Genomic DNA, 25,068 nt, shown 5'->3' with positions numbered 1-25,068 from the left:
TCTCTTTTCTGTCTATTCTCAATGCCTGGAGTTTATATCACACAAGTCAGCCACTAATTGCATTTTTTTTTCATATTTCCCAGGTTGTTTCATGGGACATATTCTTGTATTCCCAGTAGTTTGTAAACTACTTGAGGGTGAAAATCATACTTAATCTGTGTCCTTCACAGTCCTAGCCTCAGCACTAAGACTAGAGTGCTTCAGATACCTATGCATTTGAATGGTTGATTGAATTTTGTAAAAATCGAGTTAGCTTACGTTATATATTTTTAAAAATTTGTTTCAGGAGCAATGAGAGGAACATCTACCCATCCAACATATTTCTTAAGACTTATATTCCAAATACTGAGCCTACGCTCTCTGACAGCATATTAAAATTTACACATGCTTAATTTTAAAAATCGCAACAAGAAAAGAAATTATTCCAATGGATAAAAAAATATATACTATGATTTCTCTTTTTGGAAGTTAAAAGGAGAGGCAACTGGTAAAAGAACCAAGGTGAAAAGTTAAGAAAAGAAGAAGACTGAAAGACAAAGAAAAAAATACAGAAATATAGAAGACAGTGGGGGAATGGGGAAGAGAGATGAGGAGAAGAGGGTTTAGGAGATTTTAAAGAATTCAGACTTTGGCATTTTTTATTAACTTCGGTTTTCAGCTTTTAAACCTCTGTCACTAAATCTTCAGACACTATAAATGAAATAGAAATAATAATTAATCTTAAAGGAAATTATTCTTCGTCCTGAAGCTTTGGCTTCCCAGGAATAAATACGTTAAGAGGAGTTAGGGTCCTAAGCAACGATGGAAGCAAAGAGAATGTAAGGTGGCTTTTAAGGCAAACTATGGAATAGTCAATCCAATAAGAAACCTACAGAAAGAGTTTACAACCATAAATCAGGCTCTAAAAGGAATTTTGCAAATCCAGTTTTACCCAGGCAGACACCATCATCCAACCAGTGTGGAGGTGGAGCCTGTCAGAGAAGTGGGTTTCAGGGCAGCTTCCAAGGTACAATGATTGCCAGCCAGCATGCTCTTGAAACAATGAGATGTGGACCTCAGGAGGCAGTGCTGGCAGGAGCCAAACAGAAAAAGCAGTTTGCGGTCCACCAACTTGGATAGAAAGCAGAACTTTCTATCCCCTTCTGGGTGCCAGGGCCCAGGGGAAAGGTCCCAGTTGCTCCAAAGATTCGGGGTAGGTAAAGGAACTAAACATATGGGTTTTCTACCTATTGAGGTACTCTAACCACATGCTAGAGGCATTTTGTTTCTCAGCTCTTAGTCATTTCATTTTTTCAGCCTTTAGCCATTGAGATGTTAAGAGTATTTGTGAAATCCTTTTGATTAGCAAATGAAAAGCCATTGTATACTGGCTTCTGGGGTATTATCGGATTCAGAGAGGGATGGAGCAGTCTACAGGTGACTGTGGATATGTATTTCTAATTGATGAGAGGGATGTAGGACCTTGGTTTAAAGTTCTGCATTCTTCGTTGGAAAACAAAAACCAAAGACATTTAAAAATCATGTAAACTGAACTTACAGAGAAAACATAATGAAACAAAAAGAGTACTAGTTTCAGACAGACAGACCTGATTTGGAATACAATATACGGGGAGTACTATTGAATATCTCTGAGCTTCAGCTTCCTTAAATGGAAAAAATACCCATTTCTCAGCTTCATAGTAAAGAAATAAAATAAGTCTGCTACATGCCCAAAACAATACTAAGTTCACTGAAGACATTTGAAGTTCCTCACTATCCTCATTTTGTTTTCTGTTCAAAATCAAATTTTTAGTACCCTGGATCCCACTCACAGACATAAGTATTTAAATGTTTCATGACTTCATTTTATTTTGTAGCTAAGAAAAGAAAGGAGATTTATGGGACATCAAAGCGCTGATCCTAACCTGTTACTAACAAAGTGAGGCTTAAAATTCTTAGGTTTTCTCATAGGCAGTGAGCAGACCACAGATGTAAATTAGCATATCCTGAAAGAAAGATGCTTCCTATGCTGGGGGTCACATTTGTAATGTTGATTTAAATTAATATTTTCACCTAATTCTGCTTCTCAGGTCTTGATTTAATATCCTTAAGGCCTGATGCCTATGGACCAGCACGTGTTAATTTCTACGGCTCTTAAAATGGCATGCCTGTCTCCGCTCTTAGCCACTCGGGTGATAGGTGCTAGTTCAGAGCTTGCCGAATTTCCTTCTGAAAGTGGTATCTGTGCAGGCCACTATGCGTTTCCAGTACCAAAGTTCAAAAGCCAGATTGCAAACTTTTGAAAGAGTTGACTATGGATCAGACAAATATAAAATTCATTCTAAGAGGACTCTCCTTCTTAGCTTTTTCTGTGTGAGAGGAGAGCACAGAGCACATGTCAGAAGAAAAGAAGCATCAGGACATGAAAAAATCAAGAGGACATTTCACAGCTTTGTAGGATTTTTCTGATTTCTTTGGAAACTATGTAAATGAATTCCTTAAACACAGACTGCCATTGATTTTTTTCTGGTGTTCATTGATTCCCTCATCATTGCTTCATGTATGTGTTCTCCCAAAACATCTAGTATTGATATTTCTCTCCTTCATACTCTGTCCCCAATCCATTATAAGCATATCATTCAAACCTGTTTAATTTCCTATGAAAGATTATATTAAGTGCACTTTTAGTGTAATTATGTCGATAGTGAAAGATAAACATGTATTAGGCAGTGCAAAATGCTGATTATCTGTCAGGGTAAATCTGTTTATTTCAGATATAGCAATCTGACAACCCCTGGTGTTAATCATGAAAGTACATGCTTGTGCCAGGCACTGTTTGGTGCGGTTCTGACAGTGAAATGCACTCAATGGCTTACCTCTGTGATGTAATCTTCATCATATATAAACCCATATACATGTGTATCTATGTCATAAAGTGCAGACTGTGGATTATGTGTTTTAAGCATGTGTGATGTACTTACATTTTGGCATTTTTTTTGTGTGTATGGAAGACAAAGTATAATTTGAGAAGCAACAATGTCCAGTTTGCATTGACAGCACTGTGTAAAATGGAATGGCTTGAGAAAGGAGAGAGTGGATTATAGGATTAGGCCGCATTTTAGTTTGTACCCAGAGCTGGGTTTGCCCTCAGTAATATCAGCTCAGAACCATTTGTATTAATCCACAGAAAAAAAGAAAGAGTCAGTAGAAAAAAGGAGAATCAGGAGGTAGGTCTGGAACAGGATATTCATCCGATTCTCAACACAAACATGCTTCCTTTGTTCTTTAACTTTTTTCCTTGAGATAGTAGTTTCTAAATATATCCTAGAAACACTGCTGACTGCTAGACGCTATTGGACATAAAGTTCCTCTTTAATGAGATAAAACAGTGTCAGGAAGTCAACATGTTGCACATGCTGGGGCAGAATTTCACCAGGCTTTTGTGCAGCAGAAAATGAATAGAAATGACAATGAATTGAATATTCAGGCACAGTTTGCCAACTCCTCTGAAAAATAATCTTGTCTGACTTTATTACATTGTGATCATTTCCTGAATGCCGTAAAATGCTGAGTGAAATAATAAAAATTGATACATATATTGACATTTCAGTTTTCTAAATAGAAGCTGAGAAAATATAAACAGCATTTGGTCTTTGCAACTCTTCCAACCAACCATTTGTATGCTGACTAATTCACTTGCACTCAGATACCTCATTCAGCCTTAATATAAATGTCTTCTGAAATAATTTCTCACCAGTAGATTATGCACATCTTTAGTTTGATTCAGAATTTACATGTGTAGTTTGCATAATTTTGCATCAGAGTGTCTGCTTTAAACTACGTAAAGGTCACTGTCATTCATAATCAAAAAAGAAGGTGGATTAAAGGTCACAATTCAATAAAAAATTGATTAGAGGTAGAGATTTGTTCATGTGATACAATATCATTGGATAAGTGGAAATATGAGTCAACAAATTAACCTCAGTATAAAGGGTGACCTGATTCTTTGCCATCAAAAAAATCACATCCAGATTGCTTTTTTCCCAATGTTTAACTTGTTTTACTCTATGTAGCAGTGACAGTTACTTCAGTTAATACCTCTTACCACTGGGGGTCTTTTATAATGTCATTTGGTTTAGAAATGACATAATGACAATTTTATCTCCAAAATAAAATAGTAAATTATAATGAATTAATAATAGACAGATATAGATTAGAAAGTCCCTCAGGGCTTATGGTTACTTCTACGATTTTTCCCCTGAGGTAGTTCCTAGTTCTTACACTCTTTTTGAAGGATGGAGCTGTCACAACATATTTCTTCTCTTACGTCACTATTTTCTACCTCTCACGGACACTAAGAGCCCATGCAAACCCTTTGGAATTTTGACATCTATTCAGTATTAGAATAGATAAGTTCAAAATCAATGTAGCTAGTGATCGGCAATTAGCTTTTCTTGATTTATTGGACTTTTTAAAATATGTCTGTTTGACAGTGACTTGAATAAATGGAAAGCAACTGAAAATAAACAAATGCTAAGTTGCAGTATATATTTTGTCCATAAGTCAACTTGAATATCTGAAGGAAGATAATTGATACACATTTCACTTGGAAGTTTGGCATAAGTTCTGAGACATTAACATCAATACTTACTGTAACAGAACTCACATTTATTTCCTCATCTTATATTTTCCTTCTCATGTGTGCCCTTGACTTAAGGGGAAATCTTCCTTTCTTCCCTTAGCTGTTTGTCTGCTCTATTTGTTATATTGGCATCTTAGCATAGGATCATCTACCAAAAGAAAAAAAAAAAAAAAGAAGAAAGGTAGACAAGGAGGCACCACCTTTTTAAAGTACATTGTTTATTTTTCCAAAGAAAATCAAACACTTTTAAAGGAACTATAAAGGTTAAATGGTTTAAGCAGATTATAATTAGTTAATTTTGTTAAACATATACTGGATCAATTTTACATTATTTTAATTACCTTTTGGAATAAATGGTTTGGTGAACAAATTCACTTGATGTTCAGGATCAAACAAAATTACCTTTCCTCTGGGTAGGCTTAAGTTTCACAAAATGATTTGAAAATGACCTCCTTTGCTTTCATCTAAAAATATCTTTGGATTTAGGAAATGATTAAAGTTGGATATATTGTGTTTTAGGCCAATCATATTTTATCATTTTCATAGCTTATTCTTTCTTTAAAGAGGAAAATAATGAAACTTCACTAAACAGATGTTCCCCTTTAAGGAGATTCTTGGAATTTATACACTAACATGGTATATGCAAGGTTGATTCAACTCCTATTTCTGACAGAAGGCACTATTATATTCTGGAAAGTTTATAAAATTTTTTGCTGACAAGATATAGAAATGAAAGCTGGATGATTATTAAATATTATACCCACATCAGAGACATTCTGATTTATGTCTTTGCAGTGTACATATGTATGTGTATGTACTTATACTCATGCCTAGAAAGAAGCAATCTCTGAATTGTAAATATCCAGATCCCAGGTATACATTAAAAAGCATACATGACTGTCTCTCATCCACCCCAATTTAGGGCATCTAGGGAGCAATGTTGGGAAAGTGCAAATGGAATTTGACCTTTCTTTGTCAATGAAAAGTTAGCAAGTTATCCTAGGGTCCAATGCTATCTGTCTGTCTTTTTCTTTACAACAGTCATTCTCAACTAGGGATGATTTTGCTTCCCTGGTGACATTTGGTAATTTTGAGAGGCATTTTTGGTTCGGGTTGGAGGGGAGGTACTGGTACTATGGGCATCTAGTGGGGTAGAGGCTACATATGTTGCCGAACATTCTAGAATACATAACACAACCCCCACAACAATGACTAATTCTTCCCAAAATGCCAATAGTACTGAGGATAAAAACCCTTTCTTGTAGCACAGAAGGAGGTATTTCTTCACTCTGTCTCAACTCTGTTGTATCTCTCTCCCCAACCCTCAACCCCACATAATCCCGTATTGCATCTGGCTCACTGCTTTTCATCCCTCAGAACTCTCCAGGCACTCATCACTTCATTCAAGAAAGTGCCACTGACCGGTCTGAGTGCGATGGCATTCCTTGGTGTTACCATCCCACTGTATCCCTCTGAGCTCTGTTGACTGACTTTTCTATATCCCATTCTAGACCATAAATGTTTTGAGAGTTGTATGTTGTATCACTAACATCTGCATAGTTTGTGGAACATAGTAACTCCTCTGTTGAGATTTGTTGTTGAATAAAGTCAAGTTTGTCTCTAGAAACAGCATAGTACAGAGTGTTAGGGTTTAGCTTAAATTATACTTAAAATACTATCTCAGGAATTGAGGGATAAATAAGTAAATCATAGTTGGTGGACTGAAAACATAACTGTTCTTAAAATTTTTTGGAACAATCATTTGTAAGTAGGGGGTCTGTCTGCATATTTATTTATATCTATACAGCTGAATATGTTTCAAAACATAATTATATGTTTATGAAACATGTTATTTCAAAACATAATTATATGTTTATGAAACATGGCATGATTGTGTGTGTATAGATGTGTGTGTGTACATATGCACATAATTTCAATAGGTATACATTTTAATGATGACATTCCATGATTGTATCATAAATGCGTACACATAACCAAATGAAGCATCTTTATATTTACATCATTAAATTTTTCAAACTCTGACTTTATATTTAAGATACCAAATATTATATTTGCAATAAAATAGAAAAACACACTCTCCACCTTTAAAGAACATAGACACTACACCTTTAATAAAATCACTGTCATTTCTGTTTCATGCTTTCCTGATTTCCGTATTTTATGTTATGAATATGGTCAATAACAGTATCAAATTATAAAAATACACCTGTACAACTGAATAAGTAAATAATTTAGTTTATTGATTCATATTAGTCAATGAGGCCAAGATTACATTTTACATCAATTGTTACACTTTTAAGAGTAATATTTATAACTCTGCATTTTGATAATATTATTCCCTTTTGTTACTTCATAAAGAAGAAGTGAAGTCTAAAGTCAGGCTGTGCCATTTAGAAGCTGTGAGACCTTAAACAAGTTATTTAATTCCCTAAGCCTCATGTTTATCTGTAAAATGGGGGCAATACTGATACCTACTAATAGCAACCTTACATAGTTGTTTCATAGACAAATGAAATGATATTTTAAAAGAATTCAGCCTACAGGCACATAAAGTAGTTGAATAAATGGTGACTATTACTAATATACTACTAGTTGCAAAAGTAACCATGATAGTAATAATTACAGTGATGGGACAGCATGAATCCAGGGTTTCTTTAGTAATCTGGAAAATATACCTAATAATATTTCTACAACTTAAAATTAAATTTACTTTGGAAAAATGTTTTATAAAAAGAGATCGTCTGGTATGTTTTTTTCTTACTGGAGTCATAAAATTCAGCATTGCTGATGCTTAAGAGCAAACTCACCTCTCTTAATGAATCCTTTCTTCAACTACTTTAATCATCTCTGTCTTCTTTCTTCTACTTTCATTTTTTCATTGCATGCAACAGTCATTTTATCCTCCATCAATTCTTTTTCTTTTTATTTTTTTTGAGATGGAGTTTCACTCTTGTTGCCCAGGCTGGAGTGCAACGGTGTGATCTCAGCTCACCGCAAACTCCACCTCCTGGGTTCAAGCAATTCTCCTGCCTCAGCCTCCCGAGTAGCTGGGATTATGGGCATGTGCCACCACCCCGGCTAATTTTGTATTTTCTTTTTTTAGTAGATACGGGGTTTCTCCATGTTGGTCAAGCTGGTCTTGAACTCCCGACCTCAAGTGATCCACCTGCCTCGGCCTCCCAAAGTGCTGGGATTACAGGCGTGAGCCACCGCGCCTGGCTTTATCCTCCATCAATTCTATGGTGATGCTCACTTGTTTGTTTGAAAGAATTTTAGAGCAAATTCCAGATTTATACTTCTTTAATATATCCAACAGCATTTTTCCTACTCTTCCATGTCCTGCTGTGGCTCAACAGAGCAAGCTAATCTTAAATACAAACCCAGATTTTTTTTTCAACAGGGTGCATCATAGATAAGAAAGGCTGTGAAATATGCAGATTTGTCATCAAACTAAGAGAATTCCCTACCTTTCTCTCCCAGTGATCCCAATGGGCCTATGGGTCAAACCTGTCTTTGAGAACAGCATTTCTACAAAGCTGATCATAGAGGCGGGGCTCAACAAATGTTTTCTGAATGGAACTGGAATTATGAATGTTTCTAGTGAATGGTTCTATAAAGGCTAAAATAATTGTAAGTCAAATTATCATGAGTTTTTATTGCATTCATTAATTTCACTTCTTAGAACAAGGCAATAATTGTAGAGGAAAATAAGACCCATTGACCATTTTGTCTTCTCAGCCTTCTAGGTCAACCATCTGAGCTTTCCACAGTCATAATCTTTTTGCTGGTGCAGGGTCTTTCCTCCATGTTGGTGGCTGCTGACTTATCAGGATGGTGCCTGCTGAAGGTTGCAGTGGCTGTTGCAATTTCTTAAAATAAGACAACAGTGAAGTTTGCTGCATTGATTGACTTTTCCTTTCATGCAAGATTTCTATCATACAATGTTGTTTGATAGCATTTTACCTGTAGAACTTCTTTCAAAATTGGAGTCAATCCTCTCAAACCCTGCTGCTGCTTTATCAAGTAAGCTTACATAATATTCCAAATCCTTTGTTGTCATTTCAACAATGTCCACAGCATCTTCACCAAGAATAGATTCCATCTCAAGAAACCAGTTTCTTTGCTCATCCATAAGAAGTAACTTTTCATCCATTCAAGTTTTGTCATGAGTCTGTAGCAATTCAGTGACATCTTCAGGCTCCAGTTAGGTCAATTTGATAGTTCCACCACATCTACAGTTACTTTCTCCACTGAAGTCTTGAACCCCTCAAAGTCATCTATGACAGTAGAAGTAAACTTCTTCCAAACTCCTGTTAATGTTGCCATTTTGACTCCTCCTATGAATCATGAATGTCTTAATGGCATCTAGAATGGTGAATCCTTGCCAAAAGGTTTTCAAATTAATTTGCTCAGACTCCCTCAGAAGAATCTCTATCTATGGCAGCCATAGCCTTATTAAATGTACTTCTTAGATCAAATGACTTGAAGGTCAAAATTCCTCCTCGATTTACAGGCTGAAGAATGGATGTTGTGTTAGCAGACAGAAAAACAGCATTCATTTCTTTGTACATCTTCATCAGAGCTCTCAGCTGACCAGGTACGTTGTAATGATGGTAATATTTTGAAAGAAAGCTTCTTTTCTGAGCAGTGGATCTTCATAATGGGCTTAAAATATTCAGTAAACCATGCTGTAAACAGACATGCTGTCATCCAGGCTTTGTCATTCCATTTATAGGGCACAGACAGAGTAGATTTAGCATAATTCTAGAGTAGATTTAGCATAATTCTTAAGGGCCCTAATGTTTTCAGAGTGGGAAATGAGCATTGGCTTCAACTCAAAGTCATCAGTTGATTTAGCCTCTAACAATGTCATCCTGTCCTCTGAAGCTTTGAAGCCAGGCATAGACTTCTCCTCTCTAGCTAGTTAAGTCCTAGATGGCATCTTTTTCCAATATAAGGCTGTTTTGAATACATTGAATATCTTTTTAGCATAGCCACCTTTATCAACTATCTTAGCCAGATCTTCTGGATAACTTGCTGTAGCTTCTATATCAGCATTTGCTTCACCTTGCAGTTTTGTGTTATAGAGATGGCTTCTTTCTATAAACCTCATAAGCCAACCTCTGGTAGTTTCAAACTTTTCTTCTGAAGCTTTATAAAATTGAAGAGAGTTAAGGCCTTGCTCTAGATTAGGTTTTAGCTTACTTAGGGCAATTTGGGGGCTATTTTGGTCTTCTATCCTGACGACTAAAAGTATATCAGCAATAAAGCTATTTTGCTTTCTTACCATTCATGTGCTCACAAGAGTAGCAGTTTTAATTTCCTTCAGAAACTTTTCCTTTGCATTCCCAAGTTGGCTAAGTGGTGCAAGAGGCCTATCTTTCAACATGTCTGAGCTTTTAACATGGCTTTCTCACTAAGCTTCATCATTTCTAGCTTTTGATTTAAAGTTAGAGAGAGGCAACCCTTCCTTTCACTTAGAGGCCATTGTGTGGTTATTAATTGGCTTAATTTCAATATTGTTGTGACTCAGAAAATAAGGAGGCCTGGTTGAGGGGAGAGGGAGAGAGACCAGTGGATGAGCAGCCAGAGAATACCCTGTGAACAGAGCAGTCGGAACACACATTTATCGATTAAATTCATGGTCTTACATGGGTGTGGTTCATGGTGTTCCTAAACAATTATAATAGTTACATCAAAGATCACTGATCACACATCACTGTCACAGATATAATAAACACGAAAAGGTGTGAAATATTGTGAGAATTACCAAAATGTGACACAAAGACATGAAGTGGTTACATGCTGTTGAAAAAAAAAATGATGCCAATAGACTTGCTGGACCAAAGTGTGCCACAAATCTTCAGTTTGTAAAAAAAAACACAGTAGCTGCAACGCACAATAAAATGAGGCACGTGTACATTATTTAGACCACAACTCTTACTAACATTTTTAAAAGCAAATGCTGAAATTTAAAAAACAAGTTTATTTAAATACGTATTCTTCATATATTTTTGCCATACCATTTTTTTCAATGTTCGTCCTTAAAGGTACAGGACTAATTCATACACACACACACACACACACACACGGTATAAACAAAAAAAATGTGAATCTTTGACCCTACGTGGTGGTGAAATGCAAATTTCTATCTTTGGCCTTTGCTATTGGGGAACCTGCCCCGATAGTCACATAGGTTCTTTTCTATTTTCCCTAAACATTGGCCAGTTTGAGAAATAAAAGGACAGAGCACAAAAGAGAGAAATTTTAAAGCTGGGCATCCAGAGGAGACATCACATGTCGGTAGGTTCCGTGATGCCCCACAAGCCACAAAACCAGCAAGTTTTTATTAGGGACTTTCAAAACGGGAGGGAGTGTGCAAATAGGTGTGGGTCACAGAGATCACGTACTTCACAAGGTAATAGAATATCACAAGGCAAATGGAGGCAGGGCGAGATCACAGGACCACAGGACTGGGGTAAAATCAAAATTGCTAATGAAGTTTTGGGCACCATTGTCATTGATAACACCTTATCAGGAGGCAGGTTTTGAGAGCAACCTGTCTAACCAAAATTTATTAGGCAGGAATTTCCTCTTCCTAACAAGCCTAGGAGCGCTATGGGAGACTGGAGTTTATTTCACCCCTACAGTCTTGACCATAGAAGACGGCCACACCGAAGGGGGCCACCCCCAGGCACATATTCTCTTTCCCAGGGATGTTCCTTGCTGAGAAAAAGAATTCAGCGATATTTCTCCCATTTGCTTTTGAAAGAAGAGAAATATGGCTCTGTTCTGCCCGGCTCACTGGCAGTCAGAGTTTAAGGTTATCTCTCTTGTTTCCTAAACATTGCTGTTATCCTATTCTTTTTCCAAGGTGCCCAGATTTCATATTATTTAAACACATATGCTCTACAATTTGTGCAGTTAACGCAATCATCACATGGTCCTGAGGTGACATACATCCTCCTCGGCTTATGAGATGACAGGATTAAGAGAATTAAAGTAAAGGCAGGCATAGGAAATCACAAGGGTATTGATTGGGGAAGTGGTAAGTGTCCATGAAATCTTCACAATTTGTGTTTAGAGATTGCAGTAAAGACAGGCATAAGAAATTATAAAAGTATTAATTTGGGGAACTAATAAATGTCCATGAAATCTTCACAATACACGTTCTTCTGCCATGGCTTCAGCCGATCCCTCTGTTTGGGGTCCCTGACTTCCCGCAACACCTTGCTTTTTATACATTGAATGTGAACAAAGTAAATATGCTTAGCCAAATTGCACATGAAACAAACCTCAAAAAGATACCATATATGATATTTAGGAATAAAGGTAACAGGACGTGGTAAGTGCGTAATGATGTACATCAGTTAAAAACGTGAAATATACAATTTTAAATGAGGTTTTCTAGCAAGGAACTTTAGTTAGGGAGAAAAAAGATTTACGGTCTTCAATTAATCATAAGTTTAATATGCGCCAGTGGTGATAGGACGGCTAAAAAAGAATACCACCACCTTAAGCGAGATTAATAGACATTGTAAAAAGGACAGTGGAAAGAACGATCTCATTACATTCTCCAATTATTAGATCACATCTGGCATATTATAATTAGTTCTATACATTTAAGGGAGAACGTTGAAAAACATGGTATATCAAAAATATGGGGCCAAGTTGAAGAAAGTTTTAAAAACCATGTCATATGGGGAATAGTAAAATAACCAAGTGGTTGAGCTAGAAAAAAGAAGACTAAAGGGAGATATCATAAACAATGGATATGGATCACTATGGATATCTTTCTTTTGATGTTTTTTGTTTGTTTGTTTGTTGAGACAGGGTTTCTCTCTGTTGCCCAGGCTGGAGGGCAGTGGGGTGATCTCAGCTCCCTGCAACCTCCCAATCTTGGGTTCAAGCAATTCTCCTGACTCAGCCCCCTGAATAGTTGGGACTACAGTCTTGTGCCACCACGGGCCCAGCTAATTTTTGTATTTTTAGTAGAGATGGGGTTTCGCTATGTTGACCAGGCTGGTCTGAAACTCCTGATCTCAAGTGATCTATCTGACTTGGCCTTCCAAAGTGCTGGGATTACAGGTGTGAGCCACTGTGCCCAGCCTATAAACAAATATTAATTGCCATTTTGGCAAGCACTGTGCTTATGTATGATATAAACACAGAAAATAGAAAAGAAAATTTTTCTGTTTTTTTTGTTTGTTTGTTTGTTTTTGTTTTGAGGCAAAGTCTTGCTCTGTCACCCAGGCTGGAGTGTGGTGGTGTAATCAAGGTTCATCAGCCTAAATCTCCTGGGCTCATGCAACCCTCCCGCCTTAGACCCCAGAGTAATGGAGACCACATGTGGGAGCCACTGTACTAGACTAATTTAATTTTTTTTTTTTGTAGAGAATAGGGTCTCACTATGTTGCCCAGGCTGGTCTGGAACTCCTGGACTCAAACAATCCTCCTACCTCACACTCCCAAAATGCTGGGATTATAGGCATGACCCACCACACCCAGCCAAGAAATTGGTGTTTTATTGTTTTGTAAATGGACTTTATATTCGAGGAGAAGATAGACTTTAAATAATCACACAAATAAACCTTTGATAACAAATAGTGATAAAGAGGAAAAGCTACAACTAAAAAATAAATAAGCTGGTCAGATTTAATTGGAATAGAGCATATAGTCAAGGAACGCTTCTCTGAAGAAGTGACATTTAAATCAAATTAATAAAGATGGATATGGGGAGAGTGGTTATTCCAAGCAATGACAATAGCATATGCAAACCTCATAATTAAGAGGCCCTTAAAGTAGAAAAGAGCTTGGTAAAATTGAGGACAAAGAAGAGGACAGAAAAGAGGAGCATCACAAAGAATCAAGAGAGAATGTTGTGAGAAGAAAATGAGGCCAGATTGTTGTAGCTCTTTGAAGCTATGTTCAGGCTACTATTGAAAGTGCCAGGGGAAGCTACAGAAGAATTTAAGCAGAGTGAGGCAGGGAGATTCCCTTTTGCAAAGATACCTCTGGTTTTGTCTGTCTAATGTATTGGAAGGAGGCAAGAGGTAGTGAGAGAGCCCTTTAAGAGGCTACTGTAGTGGGAAAGACAGAGATGAAGGTCATTAGGCTTCAAGCGGAGGAGATGGAGATTGAATGAGAAAGAGAGATTAAAAATATTTTTTAGGGCTGGACACAGTAGCTCACACCTGTAATCCCAGCATTTTGGGAGGCCAAGGCAGGGAAATCACTTGAGCCCAGGAGTTCAAGAGCAGCCCAGGCAATATGGCAAAACCCTGTCTCTACAAAACAAATACAAAAATCAGCTGGGCATGGTGGCATGTGCCTGTAGTCCCAGCTATTTGGAAAGCTGAGGCAGAAGGATGGCTTGAGCCCGGGAAGTCGAGGCTGAAGTGAGCCATGATTGCGCTACTGAACTCCAGCCTGGGTGACAGAATGAGACCCTGTCTCAAAAAAAAAATCTATCTATCTATATATGTATAATATTTTTAAAATTATATATTAAAATGTTATATATAAATTATATATGTTAAAAATTATATATACACACACACTTTGGAAGTAGTATCAAGAGAATTTGATGATGGACTGGGAAAAGAAAGTAAGACGCCAAGCAAGACCCAATTTTTCTGGTCTGAGTAACCTCCCTGAGCTAAGAGGGCAGTGAGGAAACTTTTTTTTTTTGAGGCAGAGTCTTGCTCTGTCACTCAAGTTAGAATGCATTGTCTCAATCTCTGCCTCCTGGGTTCAAGCAATTCCCCTGCCTCAGTCTCCCAGGTAGCTGGGATTATAGGCACCCACCACCACACCCAGCTAATTTTTGTACTTTTAGCAGAGACGAGGTTTCACAGTGTTGGCTAGGTTGGTCTCAAACTCCTGGCCTCAGGTGATCCACCCACCCCGACCTCCCAAAGTGCTGGGATTACAGGCGTGAGCCACCATGCCCAGCCCGAAACTTTAAACCAGAAGTTTAAAAGCCTTGTTTTGGCCATAGTATATTTGAGAAACTGGATAGACTATTTTTATATTATTTGAGTGAATATTTAGTAAACTGTCCAGTAGAAGAGACCAGAATTGCTTTGTGTTCTGTAGAAGAGCAGATCCACAGCCACAAATGTCAAGTTTACACAGAGGTGCACTTCAACCCAGTCCACGAAAAAACTGTTTTTAAAAAACTAGACTGTCCAGAAACCTGCCTTAGAAGAGGGTAAGTTTCCCCTCACAGTACCTCTTCTGGCAGAGTCAGAAGTCTACCCGACCTGTATTTAAAAGATGTCTGCACTGTGTGTAACACTGAACTGGAGTCTTTTTCAACACTATTGTGTTGAATTTCAGCTATCAAGTTTTAAGACATTGAGAAAACAGAAGATTCTCTCATAGGTCACTGCAGGTGTTTGGTAAGTCATTTAACTGTTGATTGCTATTGGGCAAGTCCCTCACACCTTTCTACCAGAAGGGCGATTGATTGCATCAAGCAGCTATTGGCTATTTACAAAACCATGCACGCTTTCTCTCCCAGGTAAATGAAGGTCAGCCAGCCCCACACCCAAATGAGTCACAGAGGTTAGCAGCCAAGAATTCTCTTGCAATATAACTCTAAACTTGCCTCATGCAAAAGTCTTTAATTTATAATGGTTTGCTTTCATGTTGTGCTTAAACTTAGCTTCAAGCATCCCTCTCAACCCAGCACTCCCAGACAATCAATACCCACAGACGTATAGTCATTTGAGATGATATTCAACTCAGTTGTCATTTCTGCTTAACCCCAAGGCTCACAGTACTGAAGGGCTCTACCCCCAATAACTCCGTGGAGGATGAGAAATGATGATGATTTCTTCTAGGCCCAGAGGCCCAGAGGAGCTCACTAAGCATTCATACCACTTGCCAGCCAAAGCAATGATTATTTTTTTCCCATTGGTAGTGCTTCAATTTTTCAAAAAAAAAAATTCTTTAGAAATTTAAGAAGATTCTTTAGTGTGGACTATATAACTATATACAGGTGGAAAGTTTAAGTTCGTCATATCTTGATGTGTGATTACATATGGAGAGTGGGAGAAAGAATCAGCCACACAACTAAGCATCCCATGATAGATACTGTGCTTAATCTGAGCCAGAGATTTGAGGCAAAGCATCCCAGTCCTCCGGAAATAAAAAAAGCTTTTACTTTCTTTTCCATAGACTTTAGTCTTCAGTAATAATTGTGTGCTTTGTGATTGTAGCTCAGGAATAGTACCTATCGCATTAGAGTTCAATTTTAATATATCTAGAGCTCTTTAATAAGACCGTCTGTAAGACTAGGGCAGTGACTGATTAATAAGTTGGTTCAAGTAGACTTTCATTCAGGTCTCAGTAATAAGTGCTCTGTCTAGTTGATAAATTTCCACACTAAACACAAACGTTGTTATTTGTCATATACTAACTGTTTTAATGGACCATTCTTCATGATCTTTAACAACCATCAATTGATCTCTAGGACTCAAATGTCACACTGCAATCCAGCTATGTTCAAAGAATCTAAGTTTAAGTGAACTACAATACAAAAGAAGAAAAAAACACATTAATTTGCTCTAGGGACAGAAATATATAAAGCACATTAATGAAGATGTGAACAACAAGAAGTGACTCAGGGCTGTTATTTTTCTCCACAGCAGAAATACTGTAATCAATCCAGACAGTTATATCTTCAGTTCCTCAGGTTTTAATAAAGGTAAGTCTAAGAATTCTATTTAGACTTTCAGACCATTACATCTTGAACCATCAGAAATAATCAGATATGTTTTAAATCAGCTAGGAGATAAACTGATCGATTTCATCCTTGTAAAACATAAACTCTAGAGGTAGCTTAATTTTCACATTCATCATTTGTGATTATTTTTCCAGTTCCTCTTTGCTTCAAAAACTACATCAAACTCAGATTTCCCTGCAGCGGACCGGCAGGCCTAAGCCACTTAATACAAATAAAGCCCAAAATGCTTAGAAATGAAATGAGTTGTTTTTTAAAGAGGTTCAGGACATACACTTATGTCCTAAGAGTACAAAAGCATATGCCTACTTCTTTATCTGATAGTCTCTGGTGGCAACATCAGCACATCGATGTTTTATGCATTTCATACATAATGCTCCATGTAATTATAAAATCCAGACTGCAGAGCGGAATTAAGTTTGCTGAGAATGGAATGGGACGGGAGGAAGGACATGTGCTATTGAGAGAAATCATCCCATTCCTTTATCTTCTAGGAGATCTGCAGAAGCCTTTCCTTTGGAAAGAGCTCAAAGACAGATCAAATGTGATAATAAAGGTTCACTATCTGAACAGGTCTGCCCTAGAAATAGTGCTTTGGAAATTTGAGGTGGAAAGAAAGGCAGTCTGTGCCAGAAACTGATTAAATTTCAGTCATCTATCCAAAGCAGTCCCTGGTTGCTTGTAAAATGCTCCATATAATTACAGTAACTACGGGTTTTAAAGGAATTTACACATTAGCCTTTATCATGGGACTTTCTTTGTGGGTGCATTTCTACTTTAAAATCAATATCCCTAAAATAAACTTTAATAAGATTTATTAATTTTATCTATGTGGACCTTTAAAAAGTCAACATCAAATATCTTTCTTCAGATTCTTCTTGGCATTTGAAGAAGCTTAGATATAATCAAATGTCATGCCCTCTGTATGTTAAATGATCATTGTTCTATGACTTTGCTCTTGTATACAACTTAGCCCTCTTTTAAACTTTGAAAGAGTTGTGAATCAATACTAAATACCGTTTAAAATGTATAGGTCATCCTGATACATGATCTCAGTACCGTGGACAAGGCCCATTAGTTGCTTCTTGAGCTATTATCTTGCTCAGCGTTAGATTTGAATAACCCACAGAAGTCATTTGACAGCCCCCAGGCGACCCTGCACCACGGTGGCTAAAATCACTTCTTTGAAACAACCTACAGGCCTTTGAAACAACCTCAGGGAACAAAAAACAAAAAGGCTTTTAGAAAGTAGTGTCCCAGAGATCACGACTACGTTGCCTTTCATTCAAAGTGCCATAAGGAGGATTGATAGGGTACCACAAATTTCAAACCTTTTTCCTTTCAGAAGATACTGAGTGCTAACATTTCTTTACAGTAAGCTTCAAAAGGGAAGAATTCCTACCAACTACATACTCACTGGTTTGTTGGTATGTGGCTATAATGTTAATCCAGAGAGCAGTAAATTTATAATTTTCATTGGAGGGAAGAATTTTGAGGAAACCATAGTTTAAGATCTTCCTTGACACCAGAAGAGTTCCATCAGTAAAGCATAGAGGAAACATCGAATTGTGCTACCCACTAAAAATAAAACCTGTTTTAATGTCAGACATTTGTAAAAGTAAAGGTCAAGACAACCCCCATCCCTAAAATATAAGCCTCAGTACTAGGTTAGAAGCTTATTGATTAGGTCTCTTTTTTTCTGTCTCTACCCCTACCCCAGTGATAGTATCTTGGAAAATTTATTATAAAGTGAATTCATAATATTGAAACAGAACTTTACTGGGAGTCATACCTTAAAAAGATAATTTAATTAGCTGAGATAAACAGTGCTTCTTTCCACTCAGATAAAGAAGACTGCAGAGAACGTTCAGATACTTTCACATAGTTAGCTATGTTAAAGTACTCTGTGCTAAGGATCACCTCAATTCCAGTAACTTTATCCACCTAATGCAACAAATAAGCTAGCTCTAGCCACCCCACTCTTCCTCCTACACACAGAAAAATGCTATTTGACACACAATTGAATCAAAACGTCAAAGGGCACAGAAGCGCTTAATTATCATTTTATAGTCTGCCCTTTAACTGGACTGTTTAAGAGAGATTTTCATTTCCTTTGTTATTAGCCAGTAAAGGACGTTTTACATGATCTACAAAAAAAAAAATCTATCAACTTTTTTAGGATGGAGTTTAGCTGCTTTTAGTGCAAAACCCAATTAACAGTAGTAACTTAATTCAATTAGTGGATTCTTCCCTGATGCAAAAGAAGTCCAGAGTTTTCACGATTATGAGCCATCCACGTTCCCATTGTCTGTCTGCTCTGCCACTCAGCATGCATAGCCTCTATTTTTTGTGAGTGCTTGCAAGATAGCACTAAAGCTCTGGTCATTATGTTCACTTTTCCAAACAATAGGAAGGGCAAGGGAGTAAGGGCCTGTGGAGTCATCATACTGCATTTTTCTCAGAACACCCCACCCCCAATCCCACCAACCAATCCAAAGACTCATCTTTATGTCTCATTATCCACCCCTATTTTGAAAGGAGGCTGAGAGACAGTTTTGTAGACAGACATATTGCTGTTTCTGACAATATAGGAAGGCTGCTACATAGGAAGAGGAGAAGAATAAATATTAGGTGAACAATTAATAGTCTCTGCCCCACAATCTAAATTTACTCCTTAATATGCTTCTGAGGTGTCTCATTTTGCAGACCTGTGACCTAAAATCTAATGAAAATATTTCTCCAAAAGCTAAACGGGGATTCTGTTAGCTAAGATCTTTTAGCTTCATATGTCTGCCTGAGTAGCATCATACTTTAGAAGAGAAAGCTCTAAATATAAAGTACAATTTTAAAATAATTTGATTACATCAAAACTGCCCAAACTACCAACTGTTTTTTAGATGCCAATTTATTTTTCACTTGTGAAACTTTGAGATGATAGGCGTCTAAGGTTTCAGCAACTGTTATTTCCAAAGCTTAAAAGAATCAGAGAGGAAAATTGCTAGTTTCATGCTGTAAAATGTCCCTATTCTGCCTCAACTGAAACATTATAGTTACCAGTACATTAATATATTGCTCTAGAAATTACAATCTTTATAGATTAATTTTCTGACAGCTCTGCTGGTATAGATTTAATTCTTTTGCTTTGCACATTTCTGATGATCAGATTTTAATTTGAGTAAAGGTGAAATAGAAAGAAAACTGTTATTTTGATTAAATTGCTCTTAAGTAAATGGCAATATTTTTGGTCATCCAAGAGGCTTTTTCATTTCTAGCTGGTATTTGCCTTATGCTAATAAACTAGAACACCACAAGATTAACGTCTATTAAAATATGAGTTTTCCTCACCATGGTTAGCATCTCATCATCGTGATGAGGATGACCAAAAATACCTGAAATATGTTGATGTTTTACAGAAAAATGGGGTCAGAAGATAATCTCAAATACTGACCCAATGAGGATTAATTCAAACAGATTTCTAAAACTGTCACATGTCACTGAATGAAACACATGTGATACACTGCCTGGCCCATGACATCTGCAGGTCATATCTGATTAAAGAAAAGGAAGGTCACACATTTCTATATCAACACGTATGCACACTTCCTTGGGGAATGTTCTACTGCTGGGGAACATACAGAAAACAAAACTTCAATTTCTCTAACTACAATCCAAAAATATGTAATGTATCTTACTTGATCAGAGTCAAAGTGTGCTACAGGAGTTACTTATCTGGAGAATTTTTACTTCCTTGGGTCAGGAATTATTCTTTTAAACTGGAATATCTTTATAATTCAGCCAAACTAATGGATCTTTCCTATTATACCATGGCATTATCATCTAAGTACACAAAAGCTGTTAACACATGGCATACTTAATCACCATTACTACAAGCTGCCAACAGATGCATCAGTTAACAAATCTATTCTAATTGTGTCCTGGAAAGACATGTTTGACACCTTTGGAGGTTGACATCTGCACCAGGCAGAAGTGCAAAAAAGTGTTTAAGGTCCACATTTATGGATACCTGACAGGTGCATTTGAGAAAATATGAACGTTGCTCAATGGATGTTTTGAAGAACACAGAACACATCTTAATAACTATCACTGTTAACATTTTAAAGTTTAACAGATTAATTTGGCTGATAAGTACATATGTGACTGAATCATAAATTTCACAAGTGCTGGAACCATGTCTTAAACATATTTGCATGCCCCATAGTGCCTGGCACAGTGCCTGGTAAATTGAATGCTCTCAATAAATATTTGATGATAATGAGTATTTTATTTTACATCGTCATCAAACCAAAACATCAAGCTGATGGAAAGGGAATTTTTCACTTCTAGATTCCTTTACTCCCTTATACTCATATCCTATGTAATTGCTTTTTAAAAATCAGACAGTGTAAAACTTTCTAACTAAAAAGAAATATGCAAGAATGCAAAAGATGATAGAGAGAGAGGTTTCACATTTGCAAGTAAAAAGGATCGTTTTGGAAATACTTTATGTTATTACTTAGGATCTGAAATAATGATTAGGTAAGTTTTGACCCTTTGGGGGTATGTTACGTTTTCTTTGTATTTTGGGACCATGGTATCCAGGCAGTAGAAATATAGACAGTGATATATCAAGTCACAGGCATGATACAGCAATAAATAAGTGCTCATCTTTTGCATGATTACTGCTGTACTGCTTTGGTATTATATTTGTTTTCCTCAAATAATTATTAGCTATATATAAATAATAAACTTTATTCCCTCGCTACTGGAAAATGATGTTTGACATTAAGGAAAGGTCAGGTATTGTGGGTGGGAAACCACAATGTGCATTGCCTTTAAGGATTATTGAATTAAGAGGTACATATATTTGACAAAGTATGGAAATCAAATAGCTACCATGTTGGCAGTGCCATTTTACATGCCATAGATTTATTGATAATTTAATAATATTTTTCAAAGTTAAAACTGTGAGAACTTAGTACGCATTATGATGTAAAATGTAATATCACACCCTTGAAGATTATATGAGAGCATTTTAACTAGGGTAAATTAACCAATTATTTGGACATCAGATTGGAATATAACTTAAACAAAGGTGTTTAATTTTAGAAAGCACAAAAAAATTAAGTCACTTATGTCAGTTAAGTTGTATCTGTTGACCTAGGGAACAAGTTAAATCAATATTACACCTACTTACACACAACACAAACTCTTTCCATGGGCCCAAGTTGTATTTTGATGTTTGTACGTGACAAATGGATTCTGCAACTCACAAGGATGCTTATGCTATAGATGTCATGGTAGAAGGTTTACAGATGAAATGAGAGAAAAAAAACATTTTTTGTCCAACTCCATGCCTTTCATTGAAGCGAAAAATCACAGCCTAAGTTTTATATTCAGAAATATCACAGGAGTAATCAAAATAAATATATGTACTCAAGGTTCTAGAATATATACTCATAACTTCTTTTTTTTTCTGATAGGCAACACAATTTCTGCCCTTAATTCTGGAGTCTCCTATTTTATTATTAGTATATTTGATCAGTAAAAGAAATATTTTAGCAGATCTTGGAAATCAGAAAAACATAAGAACTTTTATAGAATTTTCATAAAATATTTTATATGCCAGTCAAGTTGTATAAGTACCTCATGGGGGCAATTGATTTATATTAATCAAATTTAGCAGTATCTATGTTCCAAGAGCTTTGGAAACATTAAATTCAAACCTTCTCATGGAAATACAATTTAATCCCAGGTAGATGCTCTTGTTTGCCATTACCTGAATGATTACCTGGCCTTTGAAAGTTACACAAGCTTGAAATGTACCCAAAATATTGGACTCCTCTGAGGAAACATGTATAGAAATGTACAACGATAATACTTTTCTTCAAAATTGAACCAAATACCCATAACATATGTGCCTTTCACCTTATTTTCTCTAGTAATACATCAAAGCAAGAAAGTTTTAAAAAGAGAGAGGGATGTAGAATTTCATATGAAATTTGAAAGCATGAGTTCAGTTTTTGTGTTATTGTTTTGTGTTTTAAAAGTATATGTTTTTCTCTACCTTTGTTTTATTTTTTCCCCTTGGACAAAAATGTATCAGAATAAGACTGTGATATTTTACACTGAAATGAGTTTCAAGTTTATGCACTAGGAAGTTCAGCGACCTGGGAATTAGGAAACTCGTTTCTGAAATAAGCTGTACCACCATCTGGTCGTATAACTTTGGGCAAATCTTGAAACCTCTCTAGACCTTGTAGATGTTGTTCACAATGTTGCAAAGTGAGGCTATTGGAATAAATCATTTAAAAGGTGTTTATGTTAAGGCTTTCCTTAGCATCTACCAGAGTGTAACCACTACACAGAGGGACCCAAAGAGAAATACCCGGACCTGGACTTTTTATTGCCGACCTGGGCTTCTATCCTAAATCTGCTCTCCTACTTAGAGAAAGTGGACTGAAAAAAATGTAGAATTACCAGAGACACCTTTTATGGTGCCTTATTAGAGCCTAAGCATCCAACCAGAGGACATAGCCGTTTAGCTGCATTTATCCTGGGCACGTCCTTGACTTTTTTATTTATTTATTTATTTATTTTTTGAGATGGAGTCTCACTCTATTGCCCAGGCTGGAGCGCAGTGGCACCATCTTGGCTCACTGCAACCTCTGCCCTCCAAGTTCAAGTGATTCTCCTGCCTCAGCCTCCCAAATAGCTGGGATTACAGGCACCTGCCACTGCGCCCGGATAATTTTTTGCATTTTTAGTAGAGACGGGTGTTTCACCATCTTGGCCAGGCTGGTCTTGAACTCCTGACCTCGTGATCCACCCACCTTGGCCTCCCAAAGTGCTGGGATTACAGGCATAAGCCACAGCACCTGGCCTCCTTGACTTTCTTTTTAGCCTTCCAGAGCTGGGGGGTTCCCTAAGCAAAAAAAAAAAAAAAAAAACTACTTACTCCCAAATGTAATGGAAAGTTACAGTGTTCTGTGGGAGTCCACAATTATTACTGTGATGAGATTGCTATGATGCAGTGGTGGTGGCATGGTTGTAGTGGTGATGATATTGACAAGAGTATGGTCACTAGAAGAATACAAAACACATTATTGGTAACTTCATTCAATTTACTTTGATAAGAGTTTGCTTTCAATCTCAGCCTGGTACCTTTCAAATCTGCTGGAACCTTGATCTTAGACTTCCTAACCTCCATAACTTTAAGAAATAAAACAAATAATCCAGTTTATGGCATTTTGTTACAGCAGTTCAAATAGACCAACACAGGACTTTTCCTGATAGTTTCAGAATAGCATAATGGTTAATAGCACATGTTCAGAAACCAGCTAGCCTGTGTTTCATCTGGTTCTACCACTTGCCAGCTGTGAGCCTACATAGGTTGCTCGTCTTCCCCATATCTTGGTTTCCTCTTCTATAAAGATGATACTTACATCTTGGCCATCATATGGACATCAAATCAATAATGTGTATATTACATTTTTTCAGATAAACTCTCAAAAGGGTTAGATATTATTAACTACCATTATAACCTATGATCCAGTCTTTCTGTCATATTAGTTTCATTTCTTTTAAACATTTTTCCAATTTTAGGATGAAAGGTTAGAAAATGATTTCTGTGTTGCGACTTTCCCAAATATATCAGGATATTACCATTTTAGTGGCTTTAAAAATGCCAATTTTACAGTTATGATTTTCTAGCCATTAAAATTGATGTTACATAAATATATATTTCTTCAAAGGCCTTAAAACAGAAAACAAAAAGCAATGAAAATGGTTTGTTAAAATTTACACAGGGCTGCCTATGAATAGTGAGATTTCTGGTAACTTTTACTATATTCTTTCTTTGTGTATGACCTATTAACACTTTTATTTTCTCAGAATTGGCACTTGTAAAAAGTAGTTGCTCACCTCTGCCTGAAGTCATTATCACACATTGATTATCAGTCAGTACCTTAGAGGAATTAGTTGCCAGTCAGGGACACTAAGAATCCTCACAGGATAGATATTTGAAGGACAGCAGAAGCTGAAGAGCAGGAAAAAGTGTTTTCAGGAAAAAAGAAATAAAGGTGTAAATGCGTCTTTGGTGTTGATTAAATACAGTGGGCTATGTCAAGGGCTTCACATGTTCCTTTGTTGCAGTATATTTTCTATTACCAAAAATGAGCCTTCCTTACTTGAAATTAACCATCACAAATTCCTCCTTTTAATAATGAAGTTAAGTAACTTGCCCAAGGTTGCAACTATGAAAGAGCCAAAATATAAAACCAAATGGGTTTGAATCTTACAATTCTTCCAAGGCCTTATGAATCATCTCATAATAACAAGATAAATATGTGTTTTTTAATATTTGCATATGCTTCTGCAGTTAAAAATACTTTTTGTGAAGTATTTCACCTAATCCCCACACATACACACAAAAATATCCTGTTGAATATCATTATCCCATTTTACAGATGAAATTGGAAAGCTCAGAATGTGCAATTAATTTAAAATCATATTGCCAGAGTTGTATCTTAAATCAATAATTTCTGACTCGGTCCAGTGTCTTTCCAGTGTACTACACTATTTTCATTCATTAGTTATTTACACATACACAATATTGAAATGAAGTCTACACAAGCCAAATCCTCACCGCCAAACCAAAACTGTGATGCTTGTTCACAAA

At 36.6% G+C, this 25,068-nt stretch overlaps 1 protein-coding gene across 1 annotated transcript in view; it reads left to right on the top strand.

Annotated features, from left to right (window-relative positions):
- Nucleotides 1–25,068, top strand: part of ADGRL2 (adhesion G protein-coupled receptor L2) — a 693,508-nt gene that overhangs the window by 5,163 nt on the left and 663,277 nt on the right. Inside the window, exon 2 of the mRNA XM_030825138.1 lies at nt 16,297–16,355. The gene's annotated coding sequence lies outside the window, so the exon portion shown is untranslated. The remainder of the gene's footprint in view (nt 1–16,296; nt 16,356–25,068) is intronic.

Source organism: Nomascus leucogenys, chromosome 12 (assembly GCF_006542625.1).
Source record: "Nomascus leucogenys isolate Asia chromosome 12, Asia_NLE_v1, whole genome shotgun sequence".
NCBI classification, from domain to species: domain Eukaryota; kingdom Metazoa; phylum Chordata; class Mammalia; order Primates; family Hylobatidae; genus Nomascus; species Nomascus leucogenys.
Note: the sequence above shows the minus strand (reverse complement) of the source record. Positions and strands in the feature narration are given on the sequence as shown.